Consider the following 18,708-nt stretch of genomic DNA (forward strand, 5'->3'; position numbering starts at 1 on the left):
ATATATATATATATATATATATAGTATATATATATATATATATATATAGTATATATATATATATATACTATATATATATATATATATATATATATATATATATATATATATATATAGTATATATATATATATACTATATATATATATATATATATAGTATATATATATATATATATATATATATATATATATATATATATATATATATATATATATATATATAGTATATATATATATATATACTATATATATATATATATAGTATATTTTTTTATTTATTTATTTATGTGTTTCAGCCAAGTGGCTGCGGTCATGCTGGTGCACCACCGTGATTTTCACGTTCCTCGCATGGCTCTTCTCCCCCACCTGACATGGTCCAATCAAGGGTTTTGATGGCACATCTGGTGTATAAGAGAATTTGACATAGTATATATATATATATATATACTATATATATATATATATATATAGTATATATATATATAGTATATATATATATATATATATATATATATATATATATAGTATATATATATATATATATATATATATGTATATATATATATATATATATATATATATATATATATATATATATATATATATATATATATATATATATATATATATATATATATACTATATATATATATATATATATAGATATGCAGGGCAGGGAATCGTTACTGTCAATCCCTATATATTTATGATTATATATATATATATATATATATATATATATATATATATATATATATATATATATATATATATATATATATAGTATATATATATATATATATACTATATATATATATATATATATATATATATATATATATATTATTATGATTGACCGTTGACTGAACACTATTCAATTTTTTTTCTCCGTGTTTTTCTCCTTGTCTCCGTATTCTTTCTGTTGAAGAGCGTAGCTCGAAACGTCAAAGATTTTCCGTATTCCCGAGCGTCATACTAATATATACTTTTGTTATTTACACCACCTGTCCTCGTCTGTTGTTATTATTTGTATATTCTCCCATACATATATATATATATATATATATATATATATATATATATATAGTATATATATATATATATACTATATATATATATATATATATATATATATATATATATATATATATATATATATATATATTTATTTATTTATTTATTTATTTATGTGTTTCAGCCAAGTGGCTGCGGTCATGCTGGTGCACCACAGTGATTTTCACGTTCCTTGCATGGCTCTTCTCCCCCACCTGACATGGTCCAATCAAGAGTTTTGATGGCACATCTGGTGTATAAGAGAATTTGACACAGCTGCCCTAAACTGCGTCTCATTACGAGCCATTGGTTCGTCTGGTATCGTGGAGAGGAAAGTGTCAAGTTTTGTCTTGAAGACCTCCGCATCCATGTCTTGCATGTCTCTCAAATGTTTTGGCAGGGCATTGAAGAGCTGAGGTCCTCTGAAACCGAGGCTGCTGCAGTATCTCGTTCTTATGTGAGATGCAGTGGACGGTACCTTTGGCACCATGCAGTGGCGACCCGTGCGGGCATTCCTGTAGTACTTGATACCAAAGTTTGGCACCAGTCCTTCCAGTATTTTCCGTATGTATATTATTACATATCTCTCCCGCCTGCGCTCCAGGGAGTAGAGACCTAGTGCCTTCAGTCGCTCCCTGTAGTTCATCTGTTGGACTGTGGCGATCTTTTTTGTATAGTGCCGCTGAATTGCCTCGAGTTCTGCTGTCCGCTTAACACTGTGTGGTGACCACAACTGAGAGCAATAGTCTAGGCGACTCAGAACAAATGTCTTCCATAGAATCAACATGACTTTTTGATCCCTTGTACGGAAAGTCCTCAGTATCCACCCTGCCAGTTGTCTGCACTTTGCTGTCAACTTGACAATGTGCATGTGAAATGATGCATCACTACACATGTTGATGCCCAGATCTCTTACTGTTTGTGGTTCTGGGATTGCAGTACCTCCAGGCCCTGTGTATGCCAGTTGGGAGGTACTTGTGGTTTTGTAGCGCAGTACTTGAAATTTTTTGCATTGAACTGCATATTATTTTGCTCTGCCCACTCATATATGGCACTTAGGTCATTCTGCAGGCTTACAATATCATCAGGATTCTTTATTGCCTGAGATATCTTTGTGTCATCAGCATAGCTAGTGACAGTGGCTCTCCGAGTGACCGTGGGCATGTCCAGAAGGGCGACTATGAACAGTAGTGGCCCCAGAACAGTTCCTTGTGGACCACCGCTCAATATTTGTGTTTCCCTAGTTAGTTCTCCATTGGCTGCAACTGTCTGACTTCTACCATTCAGGAAGTCATGCAGCCACTCTCCTAATTTACCAGCTATGCCAAGGTTTCGCAGCTTGTGACATATCAAGCCATGATCAACTTTGTCAAAGGCTTTTGCAAAGTCGAGATATATCATCAACATTTGAATGGTCAAGCAGCTGCTTCAGGACCCAGTCATAATGCTGCAAGAGTTGCGTGAGGCAGCTTCTACCTGGATGGAAACCATGCTGGGTCTCATTCAGCAAGTCATTTTCTTCTAGGAACGCAATCAATCTCCTTCTGACAATTCGTTCCATGACTTTGCTAATATGTGAAGTCAGAGAGATGGGCCTGTAGTTCCCAGCCTCTGCTCTGCTTCCACCTTTATGGATAGGACATATGGTGCCTTCCTTCAGCTTTTTGGGAAGTTTACCATTTGCGAGGAAACTCTGGAAGAGTATCCGGAGTGGTCCTGCTAATTCTTGTTTACACGACTTTAAGAGGACAGCAGGGAAACCATCGGGGCCAGTTGCCGAATTTGAGCTCATTTCATTTATGGCAGCTATCACATCTTCCTCTTCAATGTCGATGTAGGTAATGGACGCAGTCTCCTTCTGCTGAGTGCTATTGTCAAAGAAATCAGCTGGGTTCTTTATCTGCATGTGACTCAGAGGAGAGGTGAAGACACTCTTGAATTGTGTACTGAGCACTTCACTTATCCATGTGGGATCTGCAGTCAGTGAGCCATTAGGCAGGAATAGGCGTCCTATCTTATACTGCACCGTAGCAGTCTCCTTTGCAAATCTATAGAAAGCCCTGGGGTTTGTTTTTATGCTTTCTACTGCTCTCTTCTCCTTCTCTGCTCTCTCCTTTTCATGGGAGAGTTTAATTTTGTTTTCTATTTCTAACAGTGTTAGTTTTAATTTAGCCCTTTTCCTATCCTCCAGTTCTCTATTTAACTGGTTTGAGACCTTTGTTCTGTGTCTCATAAGGATTTTCCTGTCTCTACGAATTCTATTGGCATGTTTGCTGGTCTTTCTATATGGCACGTATTTGGTGCATATGTCTTGTATGGTTGACATAAAATGACTTAGTTTGAGGTCATTGTCTTGTATAGAAAGGCTGTCATGCCAGTTTTGATTTCGAATCTCTCTGCGAATTGACTTCCAGTCCGCCCCGTGGAAATTCAGGTTGGATATTGCTTGAGTCCTCCTGGTGGGGTGGGTGTCAGTGGGTTGTCTAGGACCATACATAGTTAATTCTATAATGTTATGATCTGAGAGAGATGTGGGCGTTATTTTCACATTATGGATTAGGCTCACATTGTTTGTGAAGCAGAGATCCAAAATATTGCTTCCCCTGGTTGGTTGGAGTATCACTTGTTCCATGAACAGCATGTTGGATAGTTCTAGCAATGATTTTGCCTGGCTTTGTTCATGCAGTGACATCCCAGAGAGGATGTGACCTTCAGGCCATTTAACATTTGGGAGGTTAAAGTCGCCTAGGAAAAGTATATTGATGTGTTGGTCCAGATTTGTCAGGACCTCTTCTATGCGTCTGAGGCTGTCCTCAAATTTACCTTCCTGCTTTGCGGTATTTGGTGGACGGTATGTTGAGCATACAACTACATCAATTTGTTTTATGTGTACAATTAAAGTATCACATACAGAGTTTGAGTGTGATAGTAGTATATATATATATATATATATATATATATATATATATATATATATATATATATATATATATATAGTATATATATAATGCATTTATATATATATATATATATATATATATATATATATATATATGTATTTATATATATGCATATATATATATATATATATATATATATATATATATATATATATATATATATATATATATATATATATATATATGTATATATATATATATATATACTACTATATATATATACTACATATAGTAACTAATAGGAATTAACTACTGCTACTGACACGGAGAGAGGTCACTGCCATTTACCATTACCAACAAGGTCACTACTACTACTACTACTACTACTACTACTACTACTACTACTACTACAACAACAACAACCAACAAAAAATGCCCCCACGTGGACTATTGACACCAGTAAGGAACAATTATGAACTCTTCATTTAATTTCATTTTATTAAATATGTAGTTTTGATAAGGTTCGTGTGGTATGACGTCAGTGACTGGGGAGGCTGACCGGAAGGGCGAGTTGACCGGAAGAGGTAGATGGGCAGAGGGAGCCTCGATCGGGATTCGTGCCCTTTTCGAACGGGGTCGTGGTCAGGAGAGGACGTGCCAAGCGAGGGCCTAGGTTTGGGAGAAGCAGCTGCTATTCCTAGTGTTCTTTGGGTCGGGGCAAGCTTCAAGTGCAGTTACACCAAGAGACGAGCAGAGGGGGAGAGTTGGAGTGACAAGGTGGGAGAGGCGACGGTGGCGATGATGCGGGAAATCCTAGAGAGAACGAGAGCGGAAGACCCGGTCAGGGGAAACTGGTATGTGCCCAAGACAGAGTGCGGGACGGTTTGGTGTGATACCAGCAGTATAGCGATAGGGGTTGTGTTGGAGATCGAAGGTGTTGAGATGGAGGATGCGGCCTGGCTACGGAAAGCGGACGACTTCAACCACATCAATGTCGCCGAACTAGATGTGGTGCTGAAAGGGGTGAACTTGGCCCTGAGATGGGGGCTGCGCCGATCGAGATCCGGACAGATTCGGCCACCGTGGTCGGCTGGGTAGGAATAGTAATTACCAGCGAGAAGAGAGTCCGGACGAAAGGTGCCGCGGAGATGTTGTTGAAACGCCGCCTAGGAGTTCTAGGAGAGCTGATCGCCGAATTCGGACTGAAGCTGAATGTGGTTTTCGTGCCTTCGGAAAGAAACAGGGCGGACGCACTGACCAGGGTGAAAAGGGCGTGGCTGGAGGAACCGGAGGAAGCAAGGAAAGGGATAGCGGCAGCATGTCGGCTGGGTGACTCCGAACTGAAGGAGCTGCATGCTATGCACCACTTGGGGGTGGATAGGCCTCTGTATCTGGCGAAAATGATTGATGCTGACGTCACTAGGAGAAACATCAAGAAAGTGGTCGCGAAATGTGACAGATGCAAGTCCATTGACCCTGCCCCAGGTGGGCATGAGCAAGGGAACCTCTCAGTAGAGCGCAACTGGAGGATACTAGCTGTGGATGTGACGCACTACCGTCGGGGAATGTATCTCAGCATGGTCGACTGCGGGCCGGGCCGGCTGGCCATTTGGAGGGAGCTGAGGACAGGCATTGCCGATGAGATTGCCTGCATTCTGAACGGGATATTCTTGGGGAGGGGTCCCGTGGAAGAACTGCTAATGGACAACGGGGCGGCGTTTCGTTCGGAAGCGTTGGGAGAGATGCTTGACCGGTGGAAGGTGCGACGATTATTTAGAGCGGCGTATAGGCCGAGCGGCAACGGAATCGTTGAGAGGCACCATCGGACGATCAAGACCATGACTGAAAGGGGGCACATTTCGCTCCTGGAAGCGGTCTACTGGTATAACATGTCTCCACGATCCGGACAAGTGGAAGAGTCTGTGCCGCACAGAGCAGTATTCAAGTATGAATGGAGGCATCCCAGTAAGACGCCGGAGTTCTGCGAGGAAGAGAAGGGACCCGCCGGCGTGAAAGTAGGGGAGGAAGTTTGGGTCAAGCCGCCGAAGGCACGCTGCACATCACAATGGGGCAGGGGAACAGTGACAGCGGTCAATTCCAGAAACAATGTATCTGTGGATGGAATGCCGCGTCACGTGCTGGACCTGCGCAGGATAGCCACTTCGTCGGATGAAGAGTGCGATGGAAACGAGCCACCTGGCTTGAGAAGATCTCGACGTGTAAGGCGCCCGCCCGGTTGGATGGCGGACTTCGAATTGGAGTAGGGGTGAACGTGATCTTTAAGATCAGGGTGGCGTGTAGTATGACGTCAGTGACTGGGGAGGCTGAGTTGACCGGAAGCGGAAGAAGGGCAGAGGGAGCCTCGATCGGGATTCGTGCCCTTTTCGAACGGGGTTGTGGTCAGGAGAGGACGTGCTAAGCGACGGTCTAGGTTTGGGAGAAGCAGCTGCTATTCCTGGTGTTGTTTGGGTCGGGGCAAGCTTCAAGGATTGGATACCGTAAGACAGACTCGCAGTCGACGAAAGGAAAACCGAGGTAAGGCGATTACATCTACTCGCACGCATACACCACAGTTCGTTTTTACAAGAACCGAAACATGTTAAATTAAATTCATTTTTTATATATTGGCGTTTTCAAACTTCTTTTTTATAAATACTATATATATATATATATATATATATATGTATATTGTTGTTGGTACTCCGTCGCTTACGACGTCGAGGGTTCCAGATCAACGGAACAGCCTGCTCGTGAAATTAACGTGCAAGTGGCTGAGCACTCCACAGACACGTGTACCCTTAACGTAGTTCTCAGGGGAGATTCAACGTGACAGTGTGACAAGGCTGACCCATTGAATTACAGGTACCACAGAAACAGGAAGTAAGAGTGAGAGAAAGTTGTGATGAAAGAGTACAGCAGGGTTCGCCACAATCCCCTGCCGGAGCCTCGTGGTGCTTTAGGTGTTTTCGCTCAATAAACACTCACAACGCCCGGTCTGGAAATCGAAACCGCGATCCTATGACCGCAAGTCCGCTGCCCTAACCACTGGGCCATTGTGCCTCCACTATATATATAATTCCCTTTTTAGGGAATTTCGTGGGGGAATTTTATGACCATCTTCATTGATTAGGGGATTTTAAGATTATTTGTTTTTAGTTCTTGTTACGAAAAGTAAAGTAGTAAATACGTTACTAAAGACAGGATTCCTAGCAACATTTTTCAGGGCGTTTTTCAAACTGGTTTCCAAGCCTATAATTGTACCACCGAAAAATTAAAGGACATGTGTCCACTTTGGAAACTATCGGTCTATACCACAATTATTTTTTGATCCCTGAAAAAATACCGTAGACCCCCAATTTACTATATTACATCTGTAGACTTCCAAGATCTTATATTGAACCCCCAGAGTCCGTGTGGACTCCGCTTGAGAACCCCTGAATTAGATAAATGCAAATTAACAGCGAAACACCTCCGCATATTTTGGCTAGACCGAGTGCTTCGAACATTCCAGGTAATTTAACCAATGAGATCAGCAGCTAATACAAAGTTGAAACGGTGTCAGGTGTCCTGGAACTCCATGTATGCACCAAAGGAATAACTAACATTTCACTCAGTGTAATTTACAGTAAACAAGAATAAAACGAGTGGATGTTTCAGGTATTACTACGCGTGTTTCAATAGCAATTCATTCCGAACACAGTTTATTCAGATCATGTTATTTAATATGTAACATTATGCAAGTTCGTGCTTTCACAATGTTGTATCACTTCATATAACACTTCTCTGAATATTTTCAGGTGTTATGTTGTCAAAAAGCTTAGCAACAAATAACGATTCCTCTATTGAAATTCATTCCTACTTGGATAAAACTAAGTGTTATGATGTGGGTGTACACGTCGGGTGTAAAATAGTATTACCCAAATAAATATTTGGAATGTGGTTATCTAAAGGGTGTCCACAAGGTCTGGGTACATGGAGTAAATAAAATCATAACATAAATAATTAAATATAAGAAATAATAATTTCTTAAAGTATGTGTTAATCCCCATGTGGGTACATGGAGTAAATAAAATCATAACATAAACAATTAAATATAAGAAATAATAATTTCTTAAAGTATGTGTTAATCCCCATGTACCCAGACTTTGTGGACACCCTGTAGAATAACCTAATACAGAATTATTATGTTAACACGGAACACACCCCGTACTACTCGAATGTAGGTACGCTATTAAACCAACACACGTCGCTCTAACACAGTAACCAATACGGTCGACCAACACTGTTAGCTGCTCCGGACAGTTCACACAGTTCTTTACTGAAATCCGTTAGTCTACTTCCAGTCACGTGGGGATGTACAGGATCCCACTACTCTTAAGATAACAAACAACTCCCTTTTTAAGCAATACATACAGTAATTCGGTTGACTGCGAAATCAAAATGTTTGATTGGTCGCTGACCTAAACATATCCACGCAATATGGTATTCTTGTTAGTCAAGTTTTACTATAAATCCGTGGTTCATGCATTGAATTGTCATAAAATGCCTAGAAGTTAAGCAACGTATCACCTGAGAATAATCAAATGTGTTTTACTTGAAGAAATGGCATTTTGTGGAAGCACGAACTTGCATATTACATGTTGAATTAACCAATTGCACTTGTGTTCAGAATATATTACAATAGAAATATTTGGAGTAATACCCGGAAACGTCTATTTGTTTTATTCTTGTTTACTGTATACACACACACACACACACACACACACACACACACACACACATATATATATATATATATATATATCTGTAAAGATATGTGAAACTTATTCAGTAGCCATGATAAAACTCCGAGTTTCCGATACCCGGGCGGTGTTCCGCTCCAACCATCTCTTCAGTTATCCAGCTACCGGAGATTCTTTTGAAAAATCTTTTTTTTTCCCTAACGGTTATTTTTCAAAAGAATCTCCGGTAGCTGGATAACTGAAGAGATGGTTGGAGCAGAACCCCGCCCAGGCATCGGAAACTCGGAGTTTTATCATAGCTACTGAATAAGTGTCACATATCTTTACAGATACATTCCTCTATTTGCATAATATCGAGGTCTCTTTCTTTCTTTTGTTGCCATTCCTGCCAAATATATATATATATATATATATATATATATATATATATATATATATATATATATATATATATATATTTATACAAAAATGGGACAAGAACGCAAAACATCCAGATAGACGATACAAATAAAACAAGGACGGGTCATTCGGAGTTTTCTTTCCTCCGTCGAGTTCCAGGTTATCTTTGCAATTTCGGTTGGCTATACTCGAGATTGCTCCAATCTGGCCAGCCCCAAGGAAAAGCTAAGCTAAGAGCATTAGATTCCTTGGAAAAAAAGCAGCGAATGTATACGAAAACAAGAACGGAAAAAAAAACGGAGATATGTTACACAATACAAATGCAAATAACAGGACGTAACAACATAAATATCCATCTCTGGATGAATAATAACATTTACGAAGCATTAACACCTGTACATCGAAATCTGCATGTTTTAGCAAGAATAAATCCCAAAGCTAACTCTTTGGATGAATGGCACTTGCATGCACCCACCATATCTTGAAAAATCTTCCAGTATTAAGTAATGAACATATATGACAATAGATTTTCAAATTTCAAAAGTTGTAACAAATGCTGAATATAGAAGGTGTTCCGCAACGATTTCTTTTCTTTATTCAAATATCTAAGGTGGCTTCTTTTAACATGGCTGTATCTAAATGCGTAATTGTAAATGCATGTAGATGTACACACACGCACGAACAGTGCACACACATATACATACACACATATGCACACACATGCATACACAGATACAGACACACACGCACACACACAGATACATACACTGACACACGCACACTCACACACACAAATGCACACACACACGCACATGCAAACACATACACACAAACATACTTAAACGCATACACTTACACACTCTCTCTCCCTAAATATATTCTAGCCTTGTTCTATTTCACGCTCGTCTCTAGGAGCAACTTCAAGTTTGCTTGGCAACGCAGTAGACAGCAACATCAGTGAGGCCATGTGAGACGCCAAACCAAACCATTTCCTTGTGTACTTATTAACCCTGCCCTCTATTATTTCCATTGTGCTGGTACTGGTAACATTTATGAGTATCAGTATGAACTGCAGGCAACAGACCGTGTATTTTCCAGAGAACCCACTTAAGTTTTTGCTTGCAAACTCCACTTTGATAGTTGGCTTCATTTCCTTTTGTGCGTGTGCGTGCATGCGTTCTTGAGTGAGTGTGTGTGTATGTGTATGTGTGCGCGCACGCGTGTATATGTGTGTGTGTGATTTAAAGAGTCGTCACACCACCTTCCTAAGCTCTTCACTGGTTTTTCAACTACTATTGCAATGGGTTGGTTGCCTGCAATGAACGAGCCATTATCTTCTACCTTCTTCTCTAGTGAGAAACTCCGCAACTTCTTAGGCTGAAGCTCATTCAATGGGTGACTACTTCATATACCTGCTTTAGAATCTCGCGTGTTTTCTCTTCTTTTGTGGAAAGGACTGTAATATCACCCATAAACGCTTTTAGAAGGGGAATTCAGTAACCATTTCCAAGTTCTGCTGCACATGAGCCAGTCATCACTGCCTTCAAAATAACTTCCGCAGCCAGCACAAACAACACTGAAGAAATAGTACAGCCTATTGTTATGCTAGCTTCCATATTGACTCAGTCAGTTGTAAAATTATTTGTGGAGAATCGCATTGAAACGCCGTAAAAGTACCTTTACAACATTTTTGGGGTATTGTTAGGGACAACGAAAATAAAAATACAGCCACAAGCTGCTCCAAAATAAAATGAATAACACCATGAGGGGGCCAAAAGTTCAGGATTGGCTTGTCTCAACAAAGGCCTGGAAGAGAAATACTCTACATAGCGCACAAAAAGATTATGCATGGGTATGCTTCCCATTAACGTGAACAGGATAACCAAAATATATGCTTACGATCACATAAAATGGCTCTCAGCTTTTAGGGAAAGCGGATCAGAGCTCTTAAAGCGATAGCAGAAACAGTTAAGTAGAGTTTCAACTGGATCTGCTCAAGGAAGAATCAAATGGAACTTCAGAAATCGCAATTTACCCTATGTTCAACTAATATCTCAGACCAAAGTAGTAAATGGTCTTCTTCTTCTTCAGTGACGTCGCTCGCTTCCTTCTCACTCGAACCAACTCCTAATCCGTCGACCGCGCGTCTTAGCGTGCTTAACACACGGACACACACTCGCTCGATCCGAGCGACGCCGATAATAGCTTTGCTTCCCTCGACTTACAAATTTCCTCCACTGCTCGATGCAGTCATATAGAGAGTCATAGTTACTCCTGCCGTTTGCCAGCGCTTAGTGTGACGGGCGCGTCCCGCTCTTCGCAACCGACTCGGAGCAGGAGAGATCGCGTTCGCGCCGCGACGACCGGCACACGATCTCTCGCTCGTTCTCGATGCCGTCGGTTATCGGTCTGTCGGATTGCCGCGCGTCTCTTCAAAATAGAGAAAATCCGCTTCTACGGAAGACGAAACGCCCCGAGACCGGTCTCGCACGTATCAGCGTTCTTCTTCTTCTACTTCTTATTCCTGCAGCGCACACACTCCCCCGCGGCGCCCTAAGGAAATGCACTCTGACGACTCGCTCGCCGCGGCTCTCCCGTCGCCGCTCGAATCTGCCTCTGCCGCCGCCGCTGCCGCCGCCGCTGCCGCCGCCGCTGCCGCCGCCGCTGCCGCTGCCGCCGCCGCTGCCGCGCGACCGGTGCCGATCTCGATTTTTCCTTTCCGCTTTTTTTCGCCGACCACCACTAAGCCGCGCTTCGTCTCAGTCTCGATCAGTTCGCGGTTTCTCTCGTGAAAAGGGGACGGCGGGAAAACGGATGTCCACCTCGAAAGGGCGGATCGTGTCGTTCGCGAGAAGAGACTCAATCGATCGCAGTGTGGTAGCTGCTCTACTAAGCACGTCACTCCGAACGGCAAGTCGAGTCGTATGCAAGCGATCCTTTTGGTCTCGATCTCTTCGAACAAGTCGTGGGGGGCGGATTTGAAGTGTACTCATTCCGATCGCGGGGCCTCGACAGAGTCCCGCGCCGTTATTTTTCGTCATTACCTCCCCGTGCCGGGAGTGGGTAATTTGCGCGCCTTCTGCCTTCCTTGGATGTGGTAGCCGTTTCGCATGCTCCCTCTCCGGAATCGAACCCTGATTCCTCGTTACCCGTTGCCACCACGGTTGGCACTTACCGGGCCGTCGACAGTTGATAGGGTGGGCTCGCGAAGGCTAGTCGATACTAGCCCGTGCGATCGTACTGACAGTTATCCAGAGTCACCAAAATCGATGGAGCGTGAATCTTCCACACGCCTCGACCCGCGGCTGCTGCTGCGACGGCCCGTACGCGACAGTCTCAGTCTAATCTTTGCGTCGCGTAGGAAAGGACCGAACGGCCGAACGGAGCGCGAGCACGAACGGAACGGCGGCTGCCGGCGTGCGGGCGAGCGAGCGGATCTGCAGCCGCGTGGGGCGTGAAACGACGGTGACAGCAAGGGCGGGGGCGCCCACTGCAAGGCGGGTGGTTGGTCGGCGGAAGAATCGTGGACGCGCCGGCCGTGTAAAGTCGATATCGCGGCGGTTACGCGGGTCCGACCGTCGGCAGAAAGGAGAGGCGAAACCATTCCTTCGAGTCGGGGAACCCATCTGATCAACAACTACCCTACATAGTAGTCTGGACCCCCTTGGGGTATGAGCGTCACCTAGAGCGTGACTATTCCCCCGGGTCCAACCCGCAAATTTGCGAATCGGGCCCGGTCACGGTACCGGCCGCGTTGCTCACGCGGCACGTATCGCGGCCGACACGTCGGCCTTTCTATCGCACCGGCGGTTTGTCGACGAGACTCCGCCGCCGATGCGTCCGCTTTCTCTTTTCTCGCTACCAATCGCTCGCCAGCTTCCTTTGTCGCCGCTCGACCTGCTTCTCGTCCGTCGAGCGCGTCGGCCGCCTGTCCCAGCGTCTCCTAGCGTGCGTAACACACGGGTACATACACTCGCATTCGGTATCGCCGCCTGGACGACGGCCTTTCGATAGCAGGTGCGGTTCGCCGGCGGAGCTCCGCCGCCGATGCATCTTCCGCTGCTTTGCTCGTAGCGCGGCCAAGACTTCAGCCTTCAGATCGCACCGGAGGTTCGCCTGCAGAACTGAATTGCTTGAACGTCCTCCGCTTTCTCGTTGCTCCTAAGGGCTCCCGATCGCTTGCCAGCTTCCTTCTCACCGCAGAGACGACTCGCTTGGCCTGCTTCCCGTCCATCGAGCGCCTCGGCAACCTGTCCTAGCGTCTAGCGTGCGTAACGCACGGACAGACACACACGCGGTCGTTATCACCACCGAGACGACAGCCTTTCGATCGCACCGGCAGAACTTCGCCGCCTGACAATCCTTCGCATTCTCTTTGCTCCTAACCGCCCACCTGCTTCCTTCAGGATCGGCGCTTCCTTCTCGAGCGGCTACTGCGTACGTTGTAACGTGACGTGAGGTGACGCTTTGTCGACGAGGGCGTGCGTGCACGCGGAAAGAGCGCGACGCCGTTCGCTTGGTCGCCGAGTGAGCGCGTTAGTGCACGCGGAGCGGGCGTACGTTCAGTCCAAAGCGACGGGCGGAAGCCCCGCAGCTTTCAGATCGAGCGGGCGTACGTTCAGTCCAAAGCGACGGGCGGAAGCCCCGCAGCTTTCAGATCGAGCGGGCGTACGTTCAGTCCAAAGCGACGGGCGGAAGCCCCGCAGCTTTCAGATCGAGCGGGCGTACGTTCAGTCCAAAGCGACGGGCGGAAGCCCCGCAGCTTTCAGATCGAGCGGGCGTACGTTCAGTCCAAAGCGACGGGCGGAAGCCCCGCAGCTTTCAGATCGAGCGGGCGTACGTTCAGTCCAAAGCGACGGGCGGAAGCCCCGCAGCTTTCAGATCGAGCGGGCGTACGTTCAGTCCAAAGCGACGGGCGGAAGCCCCGCAGCTTTCAGATCGAGCGGGCGTACGTTCAGTCCAAAGCGACGGGCGGAAGCCCCGCAGCTTTCAGATCGAGCGGGCGTACGTTCAGTCCAAAGCGACGGGCGGAAGCCCCGCAGCTTTCAGATCGAGCGGGCGTACGTTCAGTCCAAAGCGACGGGCGGAAGCCCCGCAGCTTTCAGATCGAGCGGGCGTACGTTCAGTCCAAAGCGACGGGCGGAAGCCCCGCAGCTTTCAGATCGAGCGGGCGTACGTTCAGTCCAAAGCGACGGGCGGAAGCCCCGCAGCTTTCAGATCGAGCGGGCGTACGTTCAGTCCAAAGCGACGGGCGGAAGCCCCGCAGCTTTCAGATCGAGCGGGCGTACGTTCAGTCCAAAGCGACGGGCGGAAGCCCCGCAGCTTTCAGATCGAGCGGGCGTACGTTCAGTCCAAAGCGACGGGCGGAAGCCCCGCAGCTTTCAGATCGAGCGGGCGTACGTTCAGTCCAAAGCGACGGGCGGAAGCCCCGCAGCTTTCAGATCGAGCGGGCGTACGTTCAGTCCAAAGCGACGGGCGGAAGCCCCGCAGCTTTCAGATCGAGCGGGCGTACGTTCAGTCCAAAGCGACGGGCGGAAGCCCCGCAGCTTTCAGATCGAGCGGGCGTACGTTCAGTCCAAAGCGACGGGCGGAAGCCCCGCAGCTTTCAGATCGAGCGGGCGTACGTTCAGTCCAAAGCGACGGGCGGAAGCCCCGCAGCTTTCAGATCGAGCGGGCGTACGTTCAGTCCAAAGCGACGGGCGGAAGCCCCGCAGCTTTCAGATCGAGCGGGCGTACGTTCAGTCCAAAGCGACGGGCGGAAGCCCCGCAGCTTTCAGATCGAGCGGGCGTACGTTCAGTCCAAAGCGACGGGCGGAAGCCCCGCAGCTTTCAGATCGAGCGGGCGTACGTTCAGTCCAAAGCGACGGGCGGAAGCCCCGCAGCTTTCAGATCGAGCGGGCGTACGTTCAGTCCAAAGCGACGGGCGGAAGCCCCGCAGCTTTCAGATCGAGCGGGCGTACGTTCAGTCCAAAGCGACGGGCGGAAGCCCCGCAGCTTTCAGATCGAGCGGGCGTACGTTCAGTCCAAAGCGACGGGCGGAAGCCCCGCAGCTTTCAGATCGAGCGGGCGTACGTTCAGTCCAAAGCGACGGGCGGAAGCCCCGCAGCTTTCAGATCGAGCGGGCGTACGTTCAGTCCAAAGCGACGGGCGGAAGCCCCGCAGCTTTCAGATCGAGCGGGCGTACGTTCAGTCCAAAGCGACGGGCGGAAGCCCCGCAGCTTTCAGATCGAGCGGGCGTACGTTCAGTCCAAAGCGACGGGCGGAAGCCCCGCAGCTTTCAGATCGAGCGGGCGTACGTTCAGTCCAAAGCGACGGGCGGAAGCCCCGCAGCTTTCAGATCGAGCGGGCGTACGTTCAGTCCAAAGCGACGGGCGGAAGCCCCGCAGCTTTCAGATCGAGCGGGCGTACGTTCAGTCCAAAGCGACGGGCGGAAGCCCCGCAGCTTTCAGATCGAGCGGGCGTACGTTCAGTCCAAAGCGACGGGCGGAAGCCCCGCAGCTTTCAGATCGAGCGGGCGTACGTTCAGTCCAAAGCGACGGGCGGAAGCCCCGCAGCTTTCAGATCGAGCGGGCGTACGTTCAGTCCAAAGCGACGGGCGGAAGCCCCGCAGCTTTCAGATCGAGCGGGCGTACGTTCAGTCCAAAGCGACGGGCGGAAGCCCCGCAGCTTTCAGATCGAGCGGGCGTACGTTCAGTCCAAAGCGACGGGCGGAAGCCCCGCAGCTTTCAGATCGAGCGGGCGTACGTTCAGTCCAAAGCGACGGGCGGAAGCCCCGCAGCTTTCAGATCGAGCGGGCGTACGTTCAGTCCAAAGCGACGGGCGGAAGCCCCGCAGCTTTCAGATCGAGCGGGCGTACGTTCAGTCCAAAGCGACGGGCGGAAGCCCCGCAGCTTTCAGATCGAGCGGGCGTACGTTCAGTCCAAAGCGACGGGCGGAAGCCCCGCAGCTTTCAGATCGAGCGGGCGTACGTTCAGTCCAAAGCGACGGGCGGAAGCCCCGCAGCTTTCAGATCGAGCGGGCGTACGTTCAGTCCAAAGCGACGGGCGGAAGCCCCGCAGCTTTCAGATCGAGCGGGCGTACGTTCAGTCCAAAGCGACGGGCGGAAGCCCCGCAGCTTTCAGATCGAGCGGGCGTACGTTCAGTCCAAAGCGACGGGCGGAAGCCCCGCAGCTTTCAGATCGAGCGGGCGTACGTTCAGTCCAAAGCGACGGGCGGAAGCCCCGCAGCTTTCAGATCGAGCGGGCGTACGTTCAGTCCAAAGCGACGGGCGGAAGCCCCGCAGCTTTCAGATCGAGCGGGCGTACGTTCAGTCCAAAGCGACGGGCGGAAGCCCCGCAGCTTTCAGATCGAGCGGGCGTACGTTCAGTCCAAAGCGACGGGCGGAAGCCCCGCAGCTTTCAGATCGAGCGGGCGTACGTTCAGTCCAAAGCGACGGGCGGAAGCCCCGCAGCTTTCAGATCGAGCGGGCGTACGTTCAGTCCAAAGCGACGGGCGGAAGCCCCGCAGCTTTCAGATCGAGCGGGCGTACGTTCAGTCCAAAGCGACGGGCGGAAGCCCCGCAGCTTTCAGATCGAGCGGGCGTACGTTCAGTCCAAAGCGACGGGCGGAAGCCCCGCAGCTTTCAGATCGAGCGGGCGTACGTTCAGTCCAAAGCGACGGGCGGAAGCCCCGCAGCTTTCAGATCGAGCGGGCGTACGTTCAGTCCAAAGCGACGGGCGGAAGCCCCGCAGCTTTCAGATCGAGCGGGCGTACGTTCAGTCCAAAGCGACGGGCGGAAGCCCCGCAGCTTTCAGATCGAGCGGGCGTACGTTCAGTCCAAAGCGACGGGCGGAAGCCCCGCAGCTTTCAGATCGAGCGGGCGTACGTTCAGTCCAAAGCGACGGGCGGAAGCCCCGCAGCTTTCAGATCGAGCGGGCGTACGTTCAGTCCAAAGCGACGGGCGGAAGCCCCGCAGCTTTCAGATCGAGCGGGCGTACGTTCAGTCCAAAGCGACGGGCGGAAGCCCCGCAGCTTTCAGATCGAGCGGGCGTACGTTCAGTCCAAAGCGACGGGCGGAAGCCCCGCAGCTTTCAGATCGAGCGGGCGTACGTTCAGTCCAAAGCGACGGGCGGAAGCCCCGCAGCTTTCAGATCGAGCGGGCGTACGTTCAGTCCAAAGCGACGGGCGGAAGCCCCGCAGCTTTCAGATCGAGCGGGCGTACGTTCAGTCCAAAGCGACGGGCGGAAGCCCCGCAGCTTTCAGATCGAGCGGGCGTACGTTCAGTCCAAAGCGACGGGCGGAAGCCCCGCAGCTTTCAGATCGAGCGGGCGTACGTTCAGTCCAAAGCGACGGGCGGAAGCCCCGCAGCTTTCAGATCGAGCGGGCGTACGTTCAGTCCAAAGCGACGGGCGGAAGCCCCGCAGCTTTCAGATCGAGCGGGCGTACGTTCAGTCCAAAGCGACGGGCGGAAGCCCCGCAGCTTTCAGATCGAGCGGGCGTACGTTCAGTCCAAAGCGACGGGCGGAAGCCCCGCAGCTTTCAGATCGAGCGGGCGTACGTTCAGTCCAAAGCGACGGGCGGAAGCCCCGCAGCTTTCAGATCGAGCGGGCGTACGTTCAGTCCAAAGCGACGGGCGGAAGCCCCGCAGCTTTCAGATCGAGCGGGCGTACGTTCAGTCCAAAGCGACGGGCGGAAGCCCCGCAGCTTTCAGATCGAGCGGGCGTACGTTCAGTCCAAAGCGACGGGCGGAAGCCCCGCAGCTTTCAGATCGAGCGGGCGTACGTTCAGTCCAAAGCGACGGGCGGAAGCCCCGCAGCTTTCAGATCGAGCGGGCGTACGTTCAGTCCAAAGCGACGGGCGGAAGCCCCGCAGCTTTCAGATCGAGCGGGCGTACGTTCAGTCCAAAGCGACGGGCGGAAGCCCCGCAGCTTTCAGATCGAGCGGGCGTACGTTCAGTCCAAAGCGACGGGCGGAAGCCCCGCAGCTTTCAGATCGAGCGGGCGTACGTTCAGTCCAAAGCGACGGGCGGAAGCCCCGCAGCTTTCAGATCGAGCGGGCGTACGTTCAGTCCAAAGCGACGGGCGGAAGCCCCGCAGCTTTCAGATCGAGCGGGCGTACGTTCAGTCCAAAGCGACGGGCGGAAGCCCCGCAGCTTTCAGATCGAGCGGGCGTACGTTCAGTCCAAAGCGACGGGCGGAAGCCCCGCAGCTTTCAGATCGAGCGGGCGTACGTTCAGTCCAAAGCGACGGGCGGAAGCCCCGCAGCTTTCAGATCGAGCGGGCGTACGTTCAGTCCAAAGCGACGGGCGGAAGCCCCGCAGCTTTCAGATCGAGCGGGCGTACGTTCAGTCCAAAGCGACGGGCGGAAGCCCCGCAGCTTTCAGATCGAGCGGGCGTACGTTCAGTCCAAAGCGACGGGCGGAAGCCCCGCAGCTTTCAGATCGAGCGGGCGTACGTTCAGTCCAAAGCGACGGGCGGAAGCCCCGCAGCTTTCAGATCGAGCGGGCGTACGTTCAGTCCAAAGCGACGGGCGGAAGCCCCGCAGCTTTCAGATCGAGCGGGCGTACGTTCAGTCCAAAGCGACGGGCGGAAGCCCCGCAGCTTTCAGATCGAGCGGGCGTACGTTCAGTCCAAAGC

The sequence above is a fragment of the Octopus bimaculoides genome, chromosome 10 (genome assembly GCF_046866305.1).
Source record: "Octopus bimaculoides isolate indiv1 chromosome 10, ASM4686630v1, whole genome shotgun sequence".
In the NCBI taxonomy this organism is placed as follows: Eukaryota; Metazoa; Mollusca; class Cephalopoda; order Octopoda; family Octopodidae; genus Octopus; species Octopus bimaculoides.